Source organism: Sus scrofa, chromosome 7 (assembly GCF_000003025.6).
Source record: "Sus scrofa isolate TJ Tabasco breed Duroc chromosome 7, Sscrofa11.1, whole genome shotgun sequence".
Classification (NCBI taxonomy): domain Eukaryota; kingdom Metazoa; phylum Chordata; class Mammalia; order Artiodactyla; family Suidae; genus Sus; species Sus scrofa.
The window spans coordinates 36,311,364-36,317,363 of NC_010449.5; the positions used below are offsets into that span (position 1 = coordinate 36,311,364).

A 6,000-nucleotide genomic window follows, 5' to 3' on the forward strand; every position below is an offset into this window, starting at 1 on the left:
ACTTCCAAAATCTACTCTTTTCCATCTTCTGAATGTCAAGAGCACATATGCCCATCCCTTGTCTTTGATCACAAATCTCCTCCTCTATAATTTATCAAAGATTAACGACAGTGCCTCTGAAATCACTTGTCAAGTCCCTCCAGGACCACAGGACATAATTCACCAGGCTCAGAGCCCCGAGTTCATTACCGTTGCTGGGCCTGGCTGTCCGGCCTCTGCCCCTGTCCTTGACTTCAGCCCCCTCTTTGCAATGCTTTCCTCACCCTTTCCAGCTGGAAGACCACTTTCCTCCCTGGCGAAGAAGGAGGTAAAAGTAATTAAGCGGCACTGCCCTCACTTTGTCTTCAGCCCTAAACAGTAAATCATTTTCTCTAAGCAACACTGGCCCTTGCTCGTTGCATGCTCAACAGAGATAAATAAGATTCTTTATGGAGTTCATAGCTCGTAGCTCATTCAAGGCATCAGACTCGGGGTTCTTAGAGATGGGGACATGCTGCTGGATTCAGCCTCCCCCTGTGTCATTCAGGGGGCCCCGAGGACTCTTTCACACAAACCTTACCTCCATGGCCACTGCTGAATCCCAGGACAGCGGTTTTGGGGACCCAGCCTGCTGCTTCTTTTGCCGCCAGCTGTTCCTCCTCCTGTATTCCTTGCCATCTCCCTCCGTAAGAGCCTGACTAAAACGTCCTCTGTCACCCAGCCTTGGCTCAGCCTTCCCGTCTTCCTTGATTTTATTTTTAAGGGCGGGCTCATGAAATCGCCCTCCTCCATCCCTTCGCGAGGAGGCCCACGTGACCGGACCTCAGGAAGCACGTTCTTCCTGCAAGGTTGGCCCTGTTGGGGGAAAGCGACCTCAGCTCGGATCATCAGTGTGGGAGAGTGAGACACACAAACACGGGGAGATCCCGCCAAGGCTCTTTACGGCTACAGGAGGGGGCAAGTCCTCAAAAGGCGCCCGCAAAGAAGGGACCCCCCTCCCATGCATCCCTAACGCAGGCGGGACATCTGTCCCCTTCCCACTGGTCAGGTCAGGGCGCACGTTCTTCTCGGTTGGCTAATTTGAAACAAATTGTTACTGGGAGAAGAGGGGAAGGGGGGGGCAGAGGAGGGTGTCTCAGACAAAGCTGAAACGAAATGGGGTAACCCAGGCTTCCTTTGATAGAAAAGACATTTGTTAATTCTCACAGCCCCCAGGCAGTTATCTTTAGCTCTGAATGCTTGAGACTCTAGCCTCAGTGATGCCCCTAGTTCTCAGCTTCTCCCTTATGTGTCCCCCCATTTCCAACTACTATTTTCCTCCCACTTTTGTACTATTCTCTTTTAATCTAGACCATAGAGATTCACTTAGTGCTTTAGCTAAAGCTTCCTTTTCTTCTTCAGCTGGATCAATGCTATTTAAAAACAACAATGCCAGGAAGAGTAAATGAAAATCTAATGGAAATAGTTATCTGCCGGAAATGGGTAGAAGTGTGGTGGAAGTGGTAAGGATGACATTTCTCTGCATTTATTCCTTTTTATGTATTTTTGATTTTTCAGTCATTCAACTGTTTTATATGTTCCAAAAATAAAATTCAATCAACTAACTCTGGATTAAGTCATATAGAAAAAAAAACCCATAATTCAGGTAATGTTGACTATACACCCTTAGTGTATGTGTTTTCTTATATATTCCAAAGAGAAAAAGATCTGCACAGAATCTTCAAACCTGATTTAGTAGGTTTGTTGTTGGTAGTATTTCTGCGGCAGTAATTCTAAAATGACTTTATGTGCATTTTAGGATAAAGAAAATTAGTAAATATTAGTGTAAATTATTGACACTGCTGAGAAGCAGGTTCTCACTGTGAGAGAGAGGAAACATCAATACAGAATGTGGGAACAGGAGAAAGAGCCCGTGGTGTTGGATTTGATTGGAAATATCAAAGTGAATTCAAGATTTGTTTAAAAAATAAAATAAAAGAGCATTTCTAGCTCTGTCCTCTGAAAAGGCCAAGAAATAACAATGCGCCAACAATAATGAGCATAGCAAGTCCCCAGATCTTGGTTTTTAAATACCATTCCCCATTAAAAGGAACCAGGCAGGACTCCTTGGAGAAATGACTAATTCAATTCTGCAGCAGAGAAAGTACAGGGTGAGACTAGAATATCAGGTTATACTAAAAATCAAGAAAGTGCTTAAATTCTAATTTAAGACATGTCAAAGGAACAGAAGAACCAACCTGAAGGGGCTCCCACTGGCCAAATTTGGGACAATTTGAGCTTTAATATTTGTAATGAATTATGAGATATTGGATTTTTTTTTTGTTAGGTCGAGTTCATAGTAATATTCAAAAGAGGGGAGAAACTCTATAGAAGAAAGAAAGTCTGTGAATGAAGTAAAAGGAATGAGAGAATTAGGAAAATTACCATTTACTCTATTACAGTGCGCTCATATGCTCCACCCAGGGTCATCAGTGTAGGCTTCCAGGTGGGTAAGAGGTTGGTGGGGAAGGCATACAATCAAAGTGTAATCCTCTAGGATTACTTACTAATTAGAAAGGCACAAGGGAGAACGGTGGTGGACACCACTCGACCAAAGGCTCAACTAAGCATGACTAAGAGCAGGACCAACTCACGCTACAGTGGGAAGCCCACCCACCCATGCAGTGTTCTCACCCAAGGGTTTCACCTGAATTCCATCAGATGAAACAATCAGAGATCAGACTGTGGGACACTCCTCACCCCCACAATAGAAATGGCATGGATTCCTCAAAAAAAAAAAAAAAAAATCAATGCTGGAGTTCCCATTGCGGCTCCGCAGGAATGAATCCAACTAGTATCCATGAGGACGCAGGTTCGATCCCGGGATCAGCGTTGCTGTGAGCTGTGGTGTAGGTCTCAGACGAGGCTCGGATCTGGCGTTGCTGTGGCTGTGGTGTAGGCCAGCAGCCATGGGTTCTGATTCAACCCCTAGCCTGGGAACCTCCATCTGCCTCGGGTGCAGCCCTAAAAAGACCAAAAAAAACCCCTCTGGTTCTGCCAAAAGCCTTTACCGTGCGGCCACGGCTGAGAACCCACTGACCTATATTATTCAGAACTGCAGCTTTCACCCCCACCATCTGGCCTCAGCCTCCCAGGACTCTAGACATATAATTCCTTAAAAGTCATAGGGCATCTGAGTCTCCAGCTGGCCTGGGCTGCTCTGGCTCAGAAACTCCATTGGAGGAGGAGGGAGTGAGCAAGGCTTTGTGGAGTTTCTGCTTAGCACAGGAGCTCTGACCACGTTGAGGTCCCCCTGCCTCCCTCTAGCAGAAGGGCATCTCCCTTCAAGGAACCCCCTCCCGGCACCCCCGTGCTCTGAGGAGCTCCCCCATGCTGCCCTTCAGCTCAGCTTTGAGAACCCTGAGGCCAGGGCGGGTCCTCCTGGCCTGTGCTCCCGTGGCCTCCTGCGAGGGCCTGGTCTCCTTTTAAACCTTCAGTAAAATCCTGCCAGGTGGGCGCCTCGGTGGGAGAGGCTTGATCTGAGAGCCCTGAGGCAGAAGACCAAAGCCAAGAGAGAAAGACGGAAGACCGGCTTTTGCGGAGAGCAGGGTCATGCTCGATCGCCCTGGCCTTTCTAGGAGCAGACGCTGCCGATGTGCTGTACCTGCCGTATCTTATGAAATCCAACCAGTGGCCCAGCCTCATGAGGCAGGTACTACTGTTGTCTTCATTTTATGCCACAAAATAGGGGGCCCAGAAATGTTGATTAACATGTGCAGCATCACACAGCTCGAACCCTAGCAATCTGGGACCAAAGCCCACAGTCTTCACCACTGTCCTGCACCATACTGCTCACATGGGGCCTGAAGGGAAGGGAAGCAAGAGGTAATATTTATCAAACACCTACAAAGACATTATCTTTTCAAATTCTCTCTGCAACCCCATGAACTGGGCCTTATCATCTCTCTTCTTTTTCTTTTTACAGCCCCACCTGTGGCATATGGAAGTTCCTGGAATCGGAGCTACAGCTGAGGCCGACACCACAGCCACAGCAACGCCAGATCAGAGCTGCATCTGCAACCTACACGGCAGCTTGTGGCAATGCCAGATCCTTAACCCAGTGGGAGAGGCCAGGAATTGAACTGACATCTTCATGGATTCTGGTAGGTTTCTTTTCTTTCTTTTTTTTTTTTTTTTTTTGTCTTTTGTCCTTTTATGGCCACACCTGTGGCATATGGAGGTTCCCAGGCCTAATCGGAGCTGTAGCCGCCGGCCTACCCCAGAGCCACAGCAATGTGGGATGCGAGTCATGTCTGCAACCTACACCACAGCTCACAGCAACACTGGATCCTTAACCCACTGAGCAAGGCCAGGGATCGAACCCAAAACTTCACGGTTCCTGGTCGGATTCGTTAGCCACTGAGTCACAACGGGAACTCCTTATCTTCTCTTGATAGAAGGTCAGGAAATGGACTCTGCGATAAAGTGATTCTGTTCCATCACCTTACCCAAGGCTAAAAAACAACCCCACAAGCATTGTGTCTTGTGTGTGTGGTACCTGGAGTCTGTTGAGGCCCAGACACTGCTTCCCCACCCCCTGGAGTTGTACAATGCAGGCCCTGAAGCAACGTGCTCAGGGTTACCCTGCCAGGACATGATGGCCCCAGGATTCAAAACCAGAGCCTCTCAGACTGGAGCCCTTTTCCCCTGCACTGGGAAAATCCCTGCTCCCCCTCAGCCTCCAAGGAGGCCAGACATCTCCCTGCAAAGATCAGATCCTCCCTTTGTGTGAGGAGAACCGTGTGTGCCCCACAAGGTGGTGTCAGAGGCACGAGCCCTTCTCCACCGATCTCAGCTATTAAAAGTGTGAGGAATTCCCAATGTGGCTCATCAGGTTAAGAACTCAACATGAGGATGTGGGTTCAATCCCTGGCCTCGATCATTGGGTTAAGGATCTGGCATTGCCGCAAGCTTTGGTGTAGATTACAGATGTGGCTCGGATCCCACGTCCCTGTGGCTGTGGTGTAGGCCAGCACCAATTCAACCCCTAGCCTGGGAACCTCCATAGGCCCCAGACGTGACCCTCAAAAGAAAAAAAAAAGAAGAAGAAGAAAAAACTAAATAAAGGTGAGAATTTTGCCTTCCTGTGGGTGAGGAGGTATGTGGGAAGGGGGTTGAGAAACGAGAGGCAGAAAAGTCTAAGACACACCTGCCCCAGCTCAGCTCACTTGGAGTAGTGATACATATGACGAAAGTGAGCAACTCATCCAGTTTTCCCGGGATTTGCCCAGTTTTAGCTCTGAAAGTCCTGCATCCCTAGAAGCCCTCAGTCTGGCAAATGGATGAGTTGATTCTTCGTCAGTACTGGCTGCGCTGGGAAGAGAGGATTGGAGAAAGTGAATATAGACAGCTCCCAGGGTCAGCATTTTCTACCTCAGTAAAGTGTCTCAACTGCAATAAGAAGCCCAAATGGCCTGTCTGTATTTCTTTTGTCTCCGGGTCTCCCCAACACTTAATGGGCTCTTTATCAAAATCTACTGAACTGAAATCAGGTAAAATGTCCTTCCTGTGATAGGAAAAACCAATAGGTATACAAAAAGATGCTCAATGCCACTAGTCATGAGAGAGAGGCAATTTAAAAGCATAATGAGGTATCAGTTAGCATGGCTATTATCAAAAAGACATACACAAGCTGGTGAGGATGTGGAGACAGGGGATCTCTTGTGCACGGTTGGTGGGACTGTAAACTGGTACAGCCACTATGGAAAACAGAATGGAGGACCCTCAAAAAAATGAAAGATAGAACTAACATGTGATCCAGCAATTCTGCTTCTGAGAATATATTGAAAGGGGAAAAAACACTAACTCAGAAAGATAAGCATGCCCCCATGTTCATAGCAGTGTTATTTACAATAACAATGACGTGGAAACAACCCAAGTGTCTATCAATGGTTGAAGAGGTTGAGAAGTTGTGTTATGTATATATACAATGGAATATTATTCAGCCATGAAGAATGAGGAAATCCTACCATATGTGACAAA

General features: G+C 47.3%; 1 long non-coding RNA gene across 1 annotated transcript in view; it reads right to left on the minus strand.

Annotated features, from left to right (window-relative positions):
* The window catches only part of LOC106504407, a 44,536-nt gene extending 43,792 nt beyond the window's left edge, over positions 1-744 (minus strand). The window contains exon 1 of the long non-coding RNA XR_001297853.2: positions 560-744. This is a non-coding gene — a long non-coding RNA (uncharacterized LOC106504407). The remainder of the gene's footprint in view (positions 1-559) is intronic.